This window comes from Hirundo rustica, chromosome 4 (assembly GCF_015227805.2).
Source record: "Hirundo rustica isolate bHirRus1 chromosome 4, bHirRus1.pri.v3, whole genome shotgun sequence".
Classification (NCBI taxonomy): domain Eukaryota; kingdom Metazoa; phylum Chordata; class Aves; order Passeriformes; family Hirundinidae; genus Hirundo; species Hirundo rustica.
In genome coordinates this window covers 42,992,154-43,010,936 of record NC_053453.1, presented here as the reverse complement: position 1 = coordinate 43,010,936, position 18,783 = coordinate 42,992,154, and positions in this window count along the sequence as shown.

Genomic DNA, 18,783 nt, shown 5'->3' with positions numbered 1-18,783 from the left:
ACCATAAATTATCTCAGAAGATCACTGCACGCAGAATGAGTTTGTGATTCATTCATGTGCACCCTACATTAGAGTAGTATACTGGCTAGATATCAGATTATTTCAAATATGGGTTTTAGACCAAACAAAAGTCACAATTCAATATTCAGATTACCTGATTATATTACGGAGTTATGGTGAATATCCACATTAAGAGTATTGATACCAATCTGCCTTATGTGTGATTTTCCCATCAAAACATAATACCAGAATAGCCATACTTGGTTGTTTTTTGGTTATTTGTTTTTTTCCTTGAAACATTGCTAATTGCTAGGAAATGCGTTATAGATAAAATAAGAGGAAGGCACCAGCTGTTGTAGTTTAATCGTGCAACATTTTCTAGGGTGCCTTATCCAAAAGCTTTCATATTCCTATTACATATATATACACCTAACTCCAACTTTGCAGAGCCATGGTAATTAGGAGTGGCAAACTCCAGAAAGGGACCTGAGAGCTTTTTCATCTGCAAAGGCCCTGTTATTATCCTTTTGGCACTGTGGCAGCCAAGTTCTTACTTCAACAATCCTCTTATGTCAGTATGTTTTCCCTGTGCATTTTTCAGGATCTGGATATTAATTATCTCAATCCTTTATATGTCTGTCAAACTTTTAGATGTTATAGAACCCAGTATCACAGTGTCCACACACCTATGGGCATAAACACAGAACTTTATCTGAGCCTAAGTCTATTACTGAGAACAGGGGGAAAAAGCATACTTAAAAATAATACTCTTAATATTCATGCTGTTCCTCAGCCTTGCCAAAAAGTAGTGTGATAGAAGTCTGAATTCCAGAATCCTATAAGCCTGTCCCAAGGCAAATCATATGGAAGGGTACAATTTTGCTTTCATAATTTTCATTTGCAAATATATTTTACTTTGCAGTTGTTGATTGTGATATATGTCCTAAAGTTAATTCGTGTTAAATGTTGTAATATGTAATTCATTCTCTGTAAGATGTAAGTTTTATTTCTAATCGAGTATACAACAGGTTAACTGGGACTGAAACAGCACAAAGGGGGACAGAAGGAATTCTTTTGCTAAAAGATTGCACGGGAGGGACATGAGAAAACTATGCCAAGAATTATGCAAAAAGGGACACAAGAAAACTTCTGCCGGGAATCGTTAGAAGAGAACAAAAACGACGGAAAAGGGAGATGGAGAACCCGGAGAACCGAATGATTACATCAGATCGATATCTTATCCGTCCCCGCCTGACATTAACATCTCTACACCGTATCCGGACACAGCAATTAAGGCATTGTTCTCCAGTGCAAATCCATTCAACCCCACCAGAACCCGAACATGAATATCTAATGAAGCTACCTCAGAAGGGGGAGTCTTGGAGTCCCGAGTTTCCCTCAGCGAACCAGTGTATAAAAATCGACCGCCTCAGACCAAAAAGGTGAACTTGGGGGGTGACATACTGACAGAGTGTGTTACTGTGTTCACCCAGTGCCGAAACCCCAGGGTTCGATGCTGTCCTTTTAATTGTGGCTATCGGAGACTGTTATTTTGTCTCAAAATAAAATTCTAAATTTTGATTTATAGAATTTGGTCTATCGTATTTATTACATTGATTATATGTATCAATTTTCTACAAAAATATTTTTTGTGGGCATGTCATATTTCTGAGGAAATTAAAGAGATGAAGACCAGGGCAAGCACCATATAAAAAGCTCAGGCCCTGCTTAAGGCATCTTGTAGCACATACTTAATTTTGATATCTGCCTGTGTGGAAGTGTGTTTGAAGCAGTTTTCCTTTGAGTTAAACCATGTCATCTTCTCCAGATTAAAACTTTCTCATCAATGCCTAGAATATGCATCTTTTTCTAGCTACAGTAGTAAGATAGTGCTATAGTAATATAATAACTACACATAGCTATTTACCATAGACGTATTTGTACTACTACTGATGGTGAAAATAATTTTAACCAAACTTTGCAAACAAAATGTAGAGCTTTATCAAAATACCTTTTGTGCTGTTTTGGCTTCTCATTAAAACAAACAAACAAACACACACACATACACACACACACACACACACACACACACCCCCCCAAAAAAAAAAAAAAAAAAAAAAAAAAAAAAAAAAGGCAATTATTAGGTTCTACCTTTTCCAGCAGGGAAAAACATTTTTTCAGCCTCATCCTATTAGAGATTTAAAAATTTTAAGTTCTTACCAAAATATTACAAATCCAAAAGCTATCTTTTCTGCCCTAACTGTAGTTATAATTAGAAGAAGCTTAATTCAGATTTTCTCCAGTAATGCTTTGTTTATGTTTGGTAAAACTATGTGCTTGTATTCATAAGGAGCTGTAAGAAATCCACTTTTGCCTATAGATTTTAGCCTTAACACGCATGACTAGATATTGTCATATGAGTTTTAGTTAGATATTTAGATAGAACTGTTTATGATAGTTTTTTTCTTAGTCAGTTTTCTATTCAAAATATTAAAAACACAAACTTCAGAATAGGAACAATAATTCATTATATAAATGAGTGATTCTGCAGAATCACATCCAAGTTTTTGAACAGTAAAGATTATAAAAACTATTTGAGAAATATTATCTTAAAATTTCATTAATAAATCAAATTACAACTAATTACCAAATGACTAAATTGAAAAGGCAGTTATAATAACTGTGATTTATAATGAATTACTGGCCTTTTTTTAGTCAACACTCAGATTCCTATTTCTTGGAACAAATACAAATCTGTTGTTGGGGATTAGATTTGTTCCTTTATGTCTTAAAGAATTTTTCCCCATAAGTTACTAGGAAACAAAGTGCTGATACTTAGAGGGTATTTGACTAACACAAAAAGACGTGACCGGGAGGGAGAAGACCACACAAAGTTTAGGGGAGGGAAAAAGGACAGGGCTGGGGGGAGCTGGGTTTTGATTCCTGCTCTCGGCATCGGAGAGGAACGGTTGGGCTGCTGCTTGCTGCGTGAGGAGTCCACTGTTAACGGAGGGTCCGGTCCTTGGAATCTACCACCATCCATCATCCGCTTGTGTGCCCAGGAACTCGGAGCCCCTTTGCCTGCCCTGCTGGAGCTGGGCCAGCCCTACCCAGCCATCATAGCTTCTTCAGGACTGCTCACTTTGCTGGGACACTCCCCTTGCCTGCCAGGACACCCCCCTGCCTGCTGCTGACAACCCCTGGAGTGTCCCACTGTTCCAGCTTGGTGCTCTTGGGGAGGGGCCCAAGAGATCAGACTGTCCCAGGCTTGTGAAACAAAGCCCCTCGAGGTTCTTGGTTCTGTTTATTATTATTATTATTGCTGTAGTTGTTGTTTGTTTGTCCTGTTATATTTACTAGTAAAGAACTGTTATTCCTTTCCCCATACCTCTGCCTGAAAAAACTCCTTTAATTTTCTAAACTATAATAACTTGAGGGGAGGGAATTGGAATTCCCCAATCCTAGAGAGGCCCCGCCCCTCCCTAGCAGATACCTGTCTTTCAAACCAAGACATCTGTAAATTCTATAAACCATTCTTAAAAGGAGACTGGGGGAAGCAAAATAAGCAGGAATTTTTCAGAATGCTATGAAGGAAAGTATTTCTCAACCTTTCTAAGGATGCTGGACAATTTAAAATAGCTCGTAATCCCAAACTGAGTTCGGGTTTAGACTTTAGGTTATGGTAAATAATGCAGAAGAGCACTGCACTCTGTCCTCTGCCACTTCTCAGATATCTAAAGTATCCTCAGAAAACATATTCTGAGGCATTACAAATTTTCAGCCAAGTGTACATGTTCATATGTACATGACTTCAACAGCCCATGCTGGAACTTTAAAAACCAACAGACCCCTTGTATCTCAGAATCACTTATTTCCAGACTGTTTTATGGAGTTGGTTATAAGAAATGGGTAATTCTATAGAATGAGAAGCAGAGGTGAGTATTAGTATTTCTGTATTCTCACTAAGCTCTTAATTTTCAAATTTGGACCACAATCCCCAACTAATTTCTTTAGATTTGTTCTTCATGTATTATATTTTAATACTTCTACCCTTGCCCTCATCAGAGACAAGAGACTTAATCTCAGGATGTCCCTAAACCACAAGTCTCATTAAATTTGTTTCTTTGATTTGGAAGCCTTCTCAGTATCCATTTGAATCTTTCCTCTACATGAATAATCTCTTCTCTATTTTCTCCACGTTCATTTCTGTGATTATGTGTGTTTGTGGGTGGTGTTTGCAAGTCCTTTAAACATGGCTAAGTTGAGTATATGTGGCACTGCGATCCCTTGGATAAAAGACTCAGCTTGTAATGTTTTTGTGGCTGGGTACACATTTCTAATGCTTGCTATTCCTTGCTTTAAAGAAGACAGCATATCAAGTAAGTAGCTTGAACTCCTGCAGATGTTGGGATATACACTAATTATTCTTAGGTTGTGGCTGAAGGTCCTGTCAGGCAGAATTCTAACATTCAGTTCTTTGTACAGCTTCTTCTGTGCAAAAAAACAGTCAAAACTTTTCATTTGTCTCTGCCTCACATATGAAAGCAAAAGGTTTGACCTTGCCTTGGTATGTTCTGTGCAGGGCTGTTCTCAGCTGTGCTCATTACAATCTCACTACACCTCGGTGGAGCTACGGTTGCATTTTCACTTCAGAAAGGAGGCATACTGAGGAGATGGTGCAAGGTCACATTCTCAGAACACAGCACTGCAACTGCCCTTTGGTGCAGAGATTTAGACCTGACAAGGAGTAGTTGTCCAATGCTGAATACATATGTGCTGAAATGCAGAGTCACATGCTTTCACCAGAAACCTAGTTTAACGGACATGAAAACATTTGTTTAGCACAAGAAATAAAAGGATCATTTGATCTAAGCCAGGAAAAAAAATGTACTATGAAAATATTTATTGAAGATATACAAGGTAGGGGTGATTTATCAAGAAAAAGATTTTGCGTGGGGGAAAGACTTACTGTGGTCATCTTCTAAACAACCATAGCTTAAGATTCTTGAATTGTATTTTGAAAATTCTATATATTTTGGACATGTATATGGCAGTCAGAACTATCATTCTTCAATGCCTTTCCATTTTCATTGGGAATTTTCTTATGCTTTTTTTTTTTTATTTTGCTTGATTTACTCCTATCCAAATTCCTATTTGTGTTGCAGGACTATCCTTTCACATTAATTTAAATTCATTGGGGTTTTATAGCTTAAATCCCTACTTACTCAAATTTAAATGTATTTCTTTAATCTTCTTTGGACATGCTACATGAAAATTTTGCAAAAATAGGCTGGGTTAAAACATAAAAATACTGTCAAAAAAGGAGTGAAAGGTGACACACAGTTTTGACTTGTTGCTTTAGTGAGTGAAATATTTCAATTGAACAAATTTTTTTAACATGCATATGCATATGGAAGCAGCAATGCCACACCTTGGTTTAGGGGTTTTTCTGGTACACGTATCATTAGACCTTAAATTGGGGCAGAAGGAAGAGTTACATCAAGTTAAAATGCTACTGACCTCCAGCTAAGACCAAACTGAAGATACAGAAGAAATGGAAACAATTATAATGTTCCAAACTACTGCATTTCTGTGTATCATTGCATTGGAAGTTCCCTTTTCTGTAGCATTTTTGAAAGCAGAAAATTTCCTTAAGGTTTCCATGATCTTTGTCCTTATTTTCAGCTATCCTACTGTTTGTCCAGATGGTCCTGAAACCAATTTTATTATTGTCTATAAGTCTTTACCTTGTATTAAACTGAAATTTATTGAGTCCTATTCCTTTTGGGCTTTCATTGTAATCCTCCAGTCTTTTTTTTTTTTTTTTTTTTTTTGTAAAATCATAGTTAATAATAACTCACAAGTGAAGGGTTCTATTCATAAAGGTGACATTCATCCTGTCCTAGAGGAAAAAAATTCTTGATTAAAAAAGTAATCCAGGAACAAAGTCAGTTTGATCCTCTCTGTTCAAAATAATATGGGTGATGTGGAAAAATGTTCACTTGGAACAAATGGACTAAGAAATGCAGATTTATTTCAAGCTTAATATTGTAATAATGTTTCTGCTTGTAATTTGAAACAGAGATCCAGAGGTGAAAAGTCTGCTAAAATTACCTAATATATTCATCTCTTACTTGAAGTTTTCCCTTTAAACACTGTTTTGAGACAGAAAACTCAATACATTTAATTTCTAACACTGAACAAACTATTTTTTAAATATTCATTTTCATTAGTGAATGTCACAGGGCTGTACCCCTGACATGATATAAAATATGGATTTTCTTGTTATATTCTAAATTATCCTGTATTTTTCTTGTTTACATTAATCCTCTTATGAAATCTTATATTAGGTTTCTACTTCAGTTTGCTGATGCCTTTACAAAGATATTCTTCTGATATTTATCTTTTTCTTCATTGTTACCATGTCTATTTCACCTCAACTTCAAGCATTGTGGAAAACAATTACTCCAAAATCTCTGAAGTATTTAATTCATTGTATAGTTAATATTTAATGAAGGACTAGTCTCTGGTCTTTCTACTGAAGCTATTCATTTTGTGAAGTTATTCAATTTATTCTTTAGTTTATATTTGCTTTGTCAAGGAAAAATGATGAGAAGTGACTTCGCTGTAGAGAGAGTAACATTATGATTGGCGTAACATGTAAATGCATTCCTAATTCCTTTTAGAATTCTCATTAAATCAATAACCCACTGATGGTTTATTCAGTTCCAGACTCACTGTGCCATGTAGACTGCTCACAGGGGTACAGGTGCTTACAGACAATATTTCGCAAGCGTGGATACAACGTTTTGATGACTGCTTGGGCTCTGAAGAAATACAGATGCTCACCTGCCCTGTGGATCTCCAGTTGACAAGTCTGTACAGCACACTTCAGTGTTTCACAGTGTTTCACAGTGTTTTGTTTGGCCCCTTGAAGCACAATACAGAGAATCACTCTCCATGTGACCATCTCTAGTGTGACATGGCTGGATATGAACCCAACTAGCAAGCCCAGAAGATCCAGGCTGGCTCACCTCAGTGGTGCAAGTGCTCTGTTGCAGTTTCAGTGGCAAAAGAGTTCCCTCAACAGAAGATAATTCAGGCACTGAGAATTATTCCTTCCATATTGTTAAATTTTCCACTGGGTTCACTGCAAACCTAACAGGCATTTTTACTCTGAAATATACCACTTTGTATCCAATATTTGCATTTTATCAAAATGGTACATGCTGTGTTTAGTGCAGATGTGTGATTGTGACCCATCCTTGAGTGAGACGGATTTTCTATGACTTAATACACCATTTGCTGTGATACTAAAATTTGTCAAGAATTCTCAGTAGCATACATGCAGACATTCTGAACTAATATTTTATAGCTGGCACAAAAGAAAAAATCATATATTCTGTGATCTTCCAGGAGATTTCACTTTCATGTCTCCCTTGTCTAAAGCTATCATTTTAGATTGAGAGGATATGGTTACATAGAAAAACAAATTTTTAGAAAACACTTGGGGTTTTTATTTATTTATTTATTTGAGAGATGAAGGGAACAAATTATACTTTTTATTTGTTTATAAAGATCCAGGATATACTGGGGAAAAAAAAAAAAATAGCCAAGCAAAAATATCTAACAATTACACCATTCTAAGGATATCTTAGTCTAGATAATTTCTCATGGCAGAAGGACTGACAACATCTGTGTTCTGACTAAAATAAAACTGAACAATTAGAAAGTGAATTCTGATGTGGTAAATGAAGCTTCAGCTATTGCAGGCACACACTCCCTTATTTTCTTTATCAGCAGATGCTGATGTTAGAAAAGCATAACTAGCAATTGAGCACAGATGGTTCTCTCTGTTCATCACAAAAGCTCAGAAGGGAATAGGCACTTAAATAGAGAGACCTCAGTCACCCCTCTCAGTAAGTTTCCTGTTCTGACTTTCAAACAATATGGCTCTTAACAGTTTTCCAATCACATGCAATCTGCACATCAGAGAGGTAAACCTCCGTTGTACCCAGCACAGACCAGGCAGTAAATGAAATATGACCTCACCTGGCTGAAGCACAGATTTATGTTCTCCCACAAGTGGATCTGCCTTGGGCTTGAGTTTTAATGGTCCCTAGCACTCCGGGCACAGCTTTCTCCCTCCTATGTAAAAAACAGACCACAGACAAACAACTACAATAGATGTTCAATCACTACAGTATATTATATATCCATTTATTTCTTTTCTTTTCTCACTGTCCTCACCAATTTCCCAGGTATGTGCTGCAGTTCAAGCTGGCTAAAATAAAGAAATATTTCTAATGAGGTTTAAAATTCCTCAGCTTGAGATAAATTAAAAATATTTTGTTGTTCTGTAGTTGAATTTTCTGAACATGAAGTAAGGAGCAAAATGGCAGTGTGATGGCTGGATAAAGTTATCTTTCTGGTATTCCAGGAAAGACAATGAGATGAAAAGTAAATATTGCTCAGATTAAACATGGATTAACTCCATATTCATTTAATTATGCCACTGAACAGGTTTCCTCTGATCCTCTCCTTTAATGAAGAAATAAAAGCAGTCGAAGCTAAAGAAGGAAGTCCAAAGAAGTTGTAAGATTCCCAAAAAAACTTCTATGACCCTGTGACTTCTCTTTGCACAGCCATATGCAGTAACTTTAGAGATCATGAGTAGCTGGAATCAGAGCATGGCCAGTCCCTTGTCCTGTTGTGCAGAGCAACTCTCTGTCATATGAATCTCTCCAAATCATAGTACAACTCCTGCTCCAAAGAAAGGTGTCTATAACTGGTGAATACATTTTCTCTGTCATGGTGCTTAATTACAGAGAATGTGTTCTGATTAACTTCATGAAGGCTGAGTGCTTATTCAGTTTATTAAAAACAAACAAACAAACAAAACCTAAATAAATTACACATATATATTTATATAATCTACATAACTTATGTGATATTATGCATTGTGTGACATATATTATTAAAATTACATGGAAAAAAATCCAGTTTATCTTAAATTAGATGGAATGGAATATACTGGTTTATGTTACATAAGTTGAGGTGTCTTAAAATTGGTACAGTCAGCAATGGCACAACTGTGTGAACATGAAAAGTGTCTACACTTTTTTTGAATAACTGTTTGAATAGCTCTGAACAGATTAATTTGGTCTCGGTACATCTGCTTAATGGTATTTTGTCCAGCTTGTCCGTTTTTGGGGGGTTTTTACTGCCGGTCATTTTCCTTATCTCTAAAATTCTTGGTTACAATGACTTAAGAAAAATCCCTGTATGTGAACAGATTGGTGAGTGTAAAGTACATATCATGAAAAAGATAGTAGGTGTGTTGTTGGTGTGGCTGTCACTCTCTCTGCTTGCTTGAGAGCATTAGTCATGCAGAAAAGCTGGTACAGTTCTATATGATTGCTATGCATCCAGTCAAACTTATACCAGAAACTGAATTAGGCTGATATGCTGTGGAAGATATTCAAATTAAGAACCAAAGGGGAATTTTCTCCAAAATAATGGTTTCTAGTGTCAATGAGACTGTTGGCAGAATTATCTAAATATGAAAGAAGACCATATGCTGACATTGTTTGATTGACATTTAAATCAGGAAAAGTTGCTTGTTTCTGGAACAAGATGCTTGTAAACTAGTCATGAGGTAGGTAGTGCTGGGTGGTTGCATATATTAATGAAAGGCCTTTGTAGTATCTTTTATGATTAGCATACTAAATATACTATTGCCCTAATGTTTTCCCCTTATTTAAATAGGTCACTGTTTGGTGGAAAATAGAACAGAGAACTATGCAAATCAAAAGGAGCTTTGTGATCCACATGTGAGTGTCCAGTTACTAGTCTCAAGCTGCTTGCATCTTATCTACTCACAGATTCCCTTAGGCCTTATTCAGTATGGTTTAGACTTCATAAGGGGGGAAAAAAAATAGCCTAGTTAGATATCCACATTAGCCAGAGGATATTATGTTATATGTAATAACATTGTAGTATCTGTAGAGGACTGGAGGATAAAGACTAGTGCTGAAGGTATCCACCAGCTAAATTCAACATCATCCTCAGGCTGAAGTATTTTAAATATCTCTACTTTTTTCAAGAATTTTAACCATCAGGCTGTATGTTTTTTCTGCTGGGGATATTCTCCTAGGAACTCTGTGATCATTCTATGTAGCATTATTTTCTTTCTGCCACAAACATTAAAAAGACATTCAGATATCTGCTGAATCTGTATGTCCCACTACCTCCACACACCATGCCTTGAAACAGTGTGCTGACGTGCCTTAAAAAAAAGAAGGAATGATCAGTGTCATTTTTCAAAGAGAGCAATGAAAGACTACGTTCTGAAAGACAAACTTTCAGCCTGAGGCACCTGAGAACAGAGATATCTCAAATACCTCTACCACCCTTGAACATGGTGCTGGATTTAAGGCACTTTTAGTGATTTAGTGATCCCAGCTGAAATGTGCTAACCTGTATTACCATGCTATGTGTTCTTATTTCTTCAAAATTTATTCTAAACCCCTTGATTTTCCTTTTACTGTGTGAAAATTCACGCTTTTTCTTCAGCTGTTGAATGTTTAGATTATAAGTAGAAAAGAGCTCAGCTGGTAGTCCGAGAAAATTCTTTAAATGGAATCTAAGTACCTAGAGTACCTGCAGGAGCTTTCAGATCCATCAAGTGAAATTTTGTTTTTAATTCAGTAGGAATAATGTACAAGTTATCATGTCATCTGAGCCGCAGTCTCTTATTGTGTGTATCCTTTTAGCCTGTGGCAAATGAAGGATAACACAATTTGGTTGAATTTTCCCTTTTTCTGTATCTTAAGAACATATACGCAGACCACATCAGCCCAAAATTGATTAGAAATCTGAGCCCATGAAAGTTTGCAAACTGCAGCTTTGACCAACATAAGTTTAAGAGAAAGGCAACCATAATAGCTCCAAAAGATAAGAAATGTGAAATCTCCTTTTTATGGGAAGAGGGGGGAAAAAAAAAAAAGAAAAAAAAAATTGACTTCTGTGTGAAAGAAATTAATTGACAAAAAAAAGACCCTAAATTTTAATTTACAATCTAATATCTGCCACTGATTTTTTATGTCTCAGATATTTTTTGGCTATTTTTTTTAATATCCCCTCCTCATATGTAGGATTTATCTTGTTAGTAGATACTTTTCTGCTTTGTTGCCTCCAGACCTTATCACATCAAACTCTTCAACAGCATTTGGAGCATATTTGGAGCACCATGCAGTTGCTACTGATCGAGTTTGGATTTTTCTTTCAGAATTTCTTTAAGGGGGATTATCACTAAAAATACTTAGTGGGAATACCTGAAACACTTGATTCAGGTAAAGAAAGCAATTTTAAGCAACTTCATTGGTCAAAATAAAAAATACCTAGTACACTTTAAGGTCCCTTTGCTGGATGGAGCTAGAAAAGGTTTTCATTATTTGCAGATAAACGGAAACAGATGTCTGCAATAAACTATGGCAAATTTTAAAACTTCTCAAATGGAAAAAAAAATTATATTAAGAGTTGACAAAATGATGTTAAACTTTTTTACTGGTGTTGATTTTATTGCTCACCATATATAGCAGTGTGGCTCTGCAACTTAAAAGAATACTGCTGACCTCAGCTCCTCAGACATGTAATGAAAGGTTTCAGTAATGTCTAAAGGATATTAAATGAACTCTCTAAATTACAAGGTGAGATGAAATATGCTAGAGAAGACTAACATTACTTCACTGTCTCAGGGAATGCAACATGCTCTGCTCTGAAAAGATTTACTTGTGTATAGCAAGAAGAATCAAGCAAATAATGTTTAGTTTTCACTGGATGAAATGGCTGAGACAGTATCTCAGTGTAGGGAAAGGCTATACCGTGTATGCTTCACCTTTTAACTTTAGTGGAGTGGTATTGCTTTGATAATCTAACAAGAACTTCAATACACAGTAACACTAAATATATGTTTGTTATAACACTATTTAGGAATGGATAACTGTCTTGGATTATTGTCATGATCCGCTTGTACAAGTGGGGGTCATGATGGTTCGTTTACTGATCTCAGAGTGCAAAACACAATGCAGAGGGGATTTCAGCATTAAAACAAATGCACCTTTTATTGATTGACCATAGCAAATGCGATAGAGGGATTAAGAGTGAGAGAAAGAGCTAAAGAAAGAAAGACGGATATAGCTACCAAACACGGAGACTAAGTCCTTGTGGTCTGGTCGATGGGTCTGCCTGTCAAATTGTGGAGAGACTCTCTCTCAAAAACTCTGGTTAACTCAGGGGTTTTTATTATAGTCCTCAATCGCAGGGGTGGGGAACAGGTAAATCTATTGAAGCCACCGAGGGGGAACAGGTAGTCCAGTTCTCAGCAGTCAGCAAGAGCCATTGTCTTCTTGGTCCAACGACCACGTCTGCAGGCAAACATCTCCCTTTGGTTAAGTCAGCCCCCACCCCCTGCATATTAGGGTTGTAGGGGCCTCATTTCTCAGTCCTTGAAAGGGGCTTCATATAGAGGTCTCAATCTCAGTCCTTGGGAGGGAGGTCGATCTCTGTCACAGTAGTTGTGAAGCAGATGAGGGATTTTCCGTGGGGGACCACCAAAGTTACCCCAGAAAGTCCCCTTGGCCAAGAGGTGGGGAAATTCATAGGCTATTGTCGTGAAGCCAAGAGCGTGAAGCAGGTCAGGTACCTAATTGCCATTACACTGCTCAAAGCCAGCATACCATGGCGTGGTGACACAGGAAAATGCATATGCAGGCAATTGGCAAACATCCACCTCGAGCAGACCAGAACTGCAGTGGGGTCCTTGGGGTCCTTATGACAATCATGAGGCAAATGAGGGGAACTTCAGACCAACCCTTACAATTATGTAACCTAAAAATGTGTACTCTATTTCATCTGTTGAAAGCTGGTTTTTGGGAGATGTTTTATCCTTCTCTTGTAACTCCAGGCAGGAGGGAGGCAGATGCCTTCTGATAATGGCCCAACAATTAAAACCAGGAGTGGCAGCATTTCTTATCTCTTTCACCGCCCCTCTATCCTCCAGGGAGACATCTTCTGATAATGGGCCATTAGGGCCCACCAATGACATGACACATTCCATCATCTCATTGTGAGATGATCCACCCAGTGGGGGAGGAGCCAACTGTTCTAGCGAGATAAAAACTGGGACTGAAGAACACAAGGTGTCGGGCTTTTCCACTGGATTCTTGAAGGAAGACCCATCTCGTCACCACTGGACTTTCTACAGGACCATCTCCACTCCACAGAACATCTGTTACTCCAGGGGGACTTATTTGGACTGCTTCCAAATCCCTGACCAACAGGGTGTCAGGTCATATCCCTGACTCTAAAAAGTTTTTTCCAGGATTTTTTATTTTCTTCCTTGCTTGTTTTTTTGTATTACTACATTTGTATTTTCCTTTTTTTATATATTTCTAGTAAAGAACTGTTACTCCTATTCCCATATCTTTGCCTGAAAGCCCCTAATTGCAAATCTACAATAATTTGGAGGGAAGGGGGCTTACATTCTCCATTCCAAGGGAGATTCTAGCTTTCCCTGGCAGACAACTGTCTTTTAAAACCAAGACAATAACATAAAATGCTCACCATAAAGACAAAGTGTTGAGATTTTTTCTTTTTTAATGGAAATAAGTATAGAATCAAAGAATCAAAGATCTTTAAGATCATTAAGTCCATCTGTTAAAGTGTCACAAGTTGCTAGGATCGTCAGCCTGGGCAACACAGGCTCAATTTCCTACTTTCTTGGAAGCTCTCAGTAAGATAATTTTCCCATTCTTCCTCTTAAATAAAACAGTTTCAAATTCAAGTACACTAAGGAAGACAAGCAGAATGTGCCTGGAAAAAAAAATATCATTACTTAAAATATAAAAATGTAAAAATATAGAATATGTAACTGGAGTCTAACATCAACAACTACTACCTTCATAAATTTTTCGAGAAATGAAAGCACCTCTCCTAAAGAGAAGTCACCTTCATCATTACTTTCCTGAACAGACTATGACAAAGGGAACAAAGAGTACATTGGAAAAGCAATGGTTACGATAACAGAGTGCACAAGAAAGAACTGAAAAAAGAAAACACGGAATTTGGGGCAATTGCAAGGACTGAATCAGTTTCCAAAAATACATGTATGCTATGTGATAAAACCCAATAGATATATCAACACCTAGAATGAATATAAACAAAACGCTTCATACATAGACCTTTTTAGGTAACTGAAATCAGATGTTCATGAGTATTGCTCCATTGAAAGTCCAGCAATTAATTACTAGACTGATGGCCTGCCATACTTCATATTTAACTAAAAGAAAATAACAGTGTAGTACAAAAACAGCAAGCACAGCACTGATTTTTTTTTGTTTGTTTTGTTTTGCACCCACTTCCCTTTCTCCATTTTTATCTCATTGTCTCCAATCTCCTGAACAACTGCATTTCTCCATTACTGAATTTATACTTTGAACTTACAGTGCTGCAGATGACTGTAGTATTGATCAAAGGGCTGCTCAACCCTGAAATGATATCTAGGGGAAAAAAATAATATTTGCTTTAAGTGTAGACATGAAAGCACAGAGAACAGCTATGAACATTCATATCAAGCTGTACCATACAAGCTTAAGAATATGTTTCTTGCTTAACACTGGGACCAATCAGTGAATCACTTGTGGAGAATTAAGAAAACAAGGAAAGAAATTCCATAACATAAATACCTGAGATATTATGACTTGAGGCTACTGATGAACCGACCAGAACTCACAAACCATAAAACTCTGGTTTTTGTATACCAGAACAAGGTATACAAGGTATTTTCTTATACAAGGTATATCATGGTATTTTCTTAAGAAAGTTTTGTACCTCAGTTCCAGTAATTAAAATGAAAAAAAGATTTTTCGTGCTTTATATAGTGGCAGTGTTTAATTGTATCAATAACGTTTATGTGGTTTTCTCTTTTTTTGGTTCTTATTTTAATGTTTTAGCTTCTGAGATGTAAACTAAGCACTAAAAATTAAAAGATATTTTGAATGGACATATCAAAAAATATTCTGAAATTATGTTTGACCAAATTGATGACTTCCTATAATGAAATTATTCCCTTGATGAAGATGAAGGGAAAGCATCCCTTACTTGACTTCAGTAAGGTTTTCAACACTGTCTTTCATAAGATCCTCAGGATGTATGAAGTATAGGCTAGATGCACAGACAGTGAGGTGAACTGAAAACTGGCTAAATGACCACATCCAAGGGGTGGTGATGAGGAATATAAAGTCTAGCAAGAGGCCAGTAGCTAGCACTGTGCACAAGCAAACAGTGCAGTATCTGGTCCTGTTCAGTTCTTTTTTAGTGACCTGGATGGTGGGACTGAGGGTACTGGTGGCAAGTGACACAAAACTGAGCAGAGTAGCTGATACACCAGAAGACTGCTACCATTTAAAGGCACCTTTACAAGTTGTAGAAATGGGCTGAAAGGAGCCTCAGATGTTCAACAAGGTGCAAAGCCCTTCATCTGAGGAGGAAAAAGACTGCACCAGCAGATGCTATGGCCACCCAAGCAAGACCTGGAAGCAGAAAAGGACTTAGGAGTTACAGCAGAGCCAGGAATGTACCCTTGCAGCAAAAAAGGCTAGTGGTATTCCAGGCTGAATTAGGGGAAGCCTTGTCAGCAAGTTTGAGGAGGTGATCCTTTTCCCTTATTTCAGTACTGTTGAGGCCATACCTGTATGTTGGGGGTTAGATTTGTTCCTTTTTGTCTTAAAGAATCTTCCCCCATAAGTTACTAGGAAACAAAGTGCTGATACTTAGAGGGTATTTGACTAACACAAAAAGACGTGACCGGGAGGGAGAAGACCACACAAAGTTTAGGGGAGGGAAAAAGGACAGGGCTGGGGGGAGCTGGGTTTTGATTCCTGCTCTTGGCATCGAAGAGGCACGGTTGGGCTGCTGCTTGCTGCGTGAGGAGTCCACTGTTAACAGAGGGTCCGGTCCTTGGAATTCTATCATCATCCATCATCTGCTCGTGTGCCCAGGAATTCAGAGCCCCTTTGCCTGCCCTGCTGGAGCTGGGCCAGCCCTGCCCAGCCATCGTGGCTTCTTCAGGACTGCTCACTTTGCTGGGACACCCCCCTTGCCTGCTGGGACATTCCCCGTTTGCCTGCTGGGGACCCCACCGTTCCAACCACCAGCCCGGGAGTTTCCACCGTTCCAGCTTGGTGCTCTCGGGGTCCCAAGGAATCAGACTGTCCCGGGCTTTGTGAAACAAAGTCCCTCGAGGTTTCTGGTTCTGTTTATTATTAGTGCTGTAGTTGTTTGTTTGCCTTGTTATATTTACTGGTAAAGAACTGTTATTCCTTTCCCCATAGCTCTGACTGAAAAGCCTCTTTAATCTTCTAAATTATAATAACTTGGAGGTGTAATAAATACAATTGACCAAATTCGATAAATCAAAATTTTAGAATTTTATTGAGAGACAAAATGACAGTCTCGGATAGCCACAATTAAAAGGACAGCATCAAGCCTGGGATCGGCGCTGGGTGAACACGGTAACACACTCTGTTAGTATGCCACCCCCCAAGTTCACATTTCTGGCTTGGAGCAGTCTCTTTTTATACACTGGATCGCTGAAAGAAACTTGGGACTCCGAGGTTCCCTCTTCCAAGGCAGCCTCATTAGATATTCATGTTCCAGTTCTGGTGTTCTGAATGGAGTTGTCCATGAAGACAATGTCTTTAATCGTTGTGTCCAGGTGCTGTGTGGAGATGTTAATTTCGGGAGGAGACGGATGAGATATCGATCTGATGTAATCATCAGGTTCTCCGGGCTTCCATCTCCCTTTTCCGTTGTCTTTGTTCTCCCTTTAACGATTCCCAGCAGAGGTATCCTCATGTCCCTATTCTTGTAATTCCTAGCATAGTTTCTTGTGTCCCTCCTGTGTCATTTCTGGCAAAAGAAATTCTTTGCACCCCTCTCTGTGCAGCTTTTACTCTTGGTATACTGGATTAGAAACAAAACTTATATTTATAGGGGTTGAATTACATCTTACATCTTTTTAACACAAATTAACTTTAGGACATATATCACAGAGGGAAGGGATTGGAATTCCCAATTCTTAGAGAGGCCCCACCCATCCCTAGCAGATACCTGTCTTTCAAACCAAGACACTGCAGTAATCTATCTTTACCTCATGTCCCCAGTTAAAGAGACATGGATATACTAAAAAGAGTCTTATGAAAAGCCACTAAAAATATTAGGGAAGTGAAGCACCCCTCCGGCCTGGAAAGGTTGAGAGATCTGGAAGTGTTCAGCTGGAGAAGAGAAGGCTTTGAGAGTACTCATCTATGTGTACGAATTCCTGAGGGGAGGGTGCAAAGGAGACCAAACCAGGCTCTTTTCAGTGGTGCCCACTAACAGGAGCAGAGACAATGGGCACAAACTGAAGCACAGGGTGTTCTGTCTGAACATCACAAAACACTTTTTTACTATGACATTGGTGGTGCACTGACACAGGGTGATTGTGGAATCTCCTTCCTTGGAGACATTCAAATGCCTGAGCAGTTGGCTATAAGTAGCACTGCTTATAGAGCAGAGAGGTTAGAACAGATGTCCTCCAGAGGCTGCTTCCAATCTCAACCATTCTGTGATTGATTCTTATCTGATAGATATGGGGTTTTGAACTGACCTTCAAAAGTACCCTCATTTTTATTAGATCTTTATTAGAATTTTTTATGACAACTTCAACTAGCACTCCCAAGAATGCTACTAGAATATCCACATTTCTTTTGTAACATTTTTCTCTATTAGTTTTTTAAACCGGTGCTGCCTGTTTGTGGACTACCTGGTTTGATGTCTAATCAATACTTTCACTACTTATTACAAGTAACATGGTTAGAAAAAATTAGTGATTAAAAGCCAGTGTGGAAAATTGAGCAGCACAGATTGCCTGTCCTGTCTCACAGTTCTTTGTGCCACAGAACTGGTCAGCCATTTGTTTTTCTTACAAGAAAAGTGACATAAATGGAAAAAATAATCACTTATTACACTCTAAATAAAAATTACACTCTAATAATCAGAGTGTAATAAAAATGTGAGATGGAAAAACAATTACCTGCTGGTGGATATAATACTGAGTCAGAGTACCAAGTGTCTTTCTCTCATGAAAAGTCAATTTAAAGATACACAATAGAAAAATAGGCAGGATAGATAGATATAAAAATCTCCTTATTTTTCAACCAAAGAGCACATTTTCCCCCTTTTCTTATTTTCTGCTCTTATGTAAACAAAATCTCACAATTCTCTTAAAGGCAATTACCCATACTGTCAGGTCACATCTCACTTATGCTCCATTTTTGGAGTGTGTTTGAATTCTTCTCTCTTTCAAGAATTTGTGTGAGCCTGCTCATGTTAACACAATGCAAATATATTGAAGGACAGTACAGATGAATCTGATATTATAAGTCTTGATCAAAATGTACAAAGGGAAATGGTTGCTGGTGTCATATATTTGTTACATCTGTAAGTTTCAACTTAGCAGAGGTTAAGACTAACTCTTTTATCAAGGCTGTCCTGATAGATTTTATTAAATATATAATGGTTTAGGAATGGTGTTCTCCAGTTTAGTAATCCCTCGAAAATCATGTCACTGCTTGCTCCCTCTCCACCTTCAGTTGAAAGCACAATAGGGAAAGATCACAAGTTGAGATAAGAACAATTTACTGGAAATAACAATGAAATAAGAAAATGAACAGGAACAGC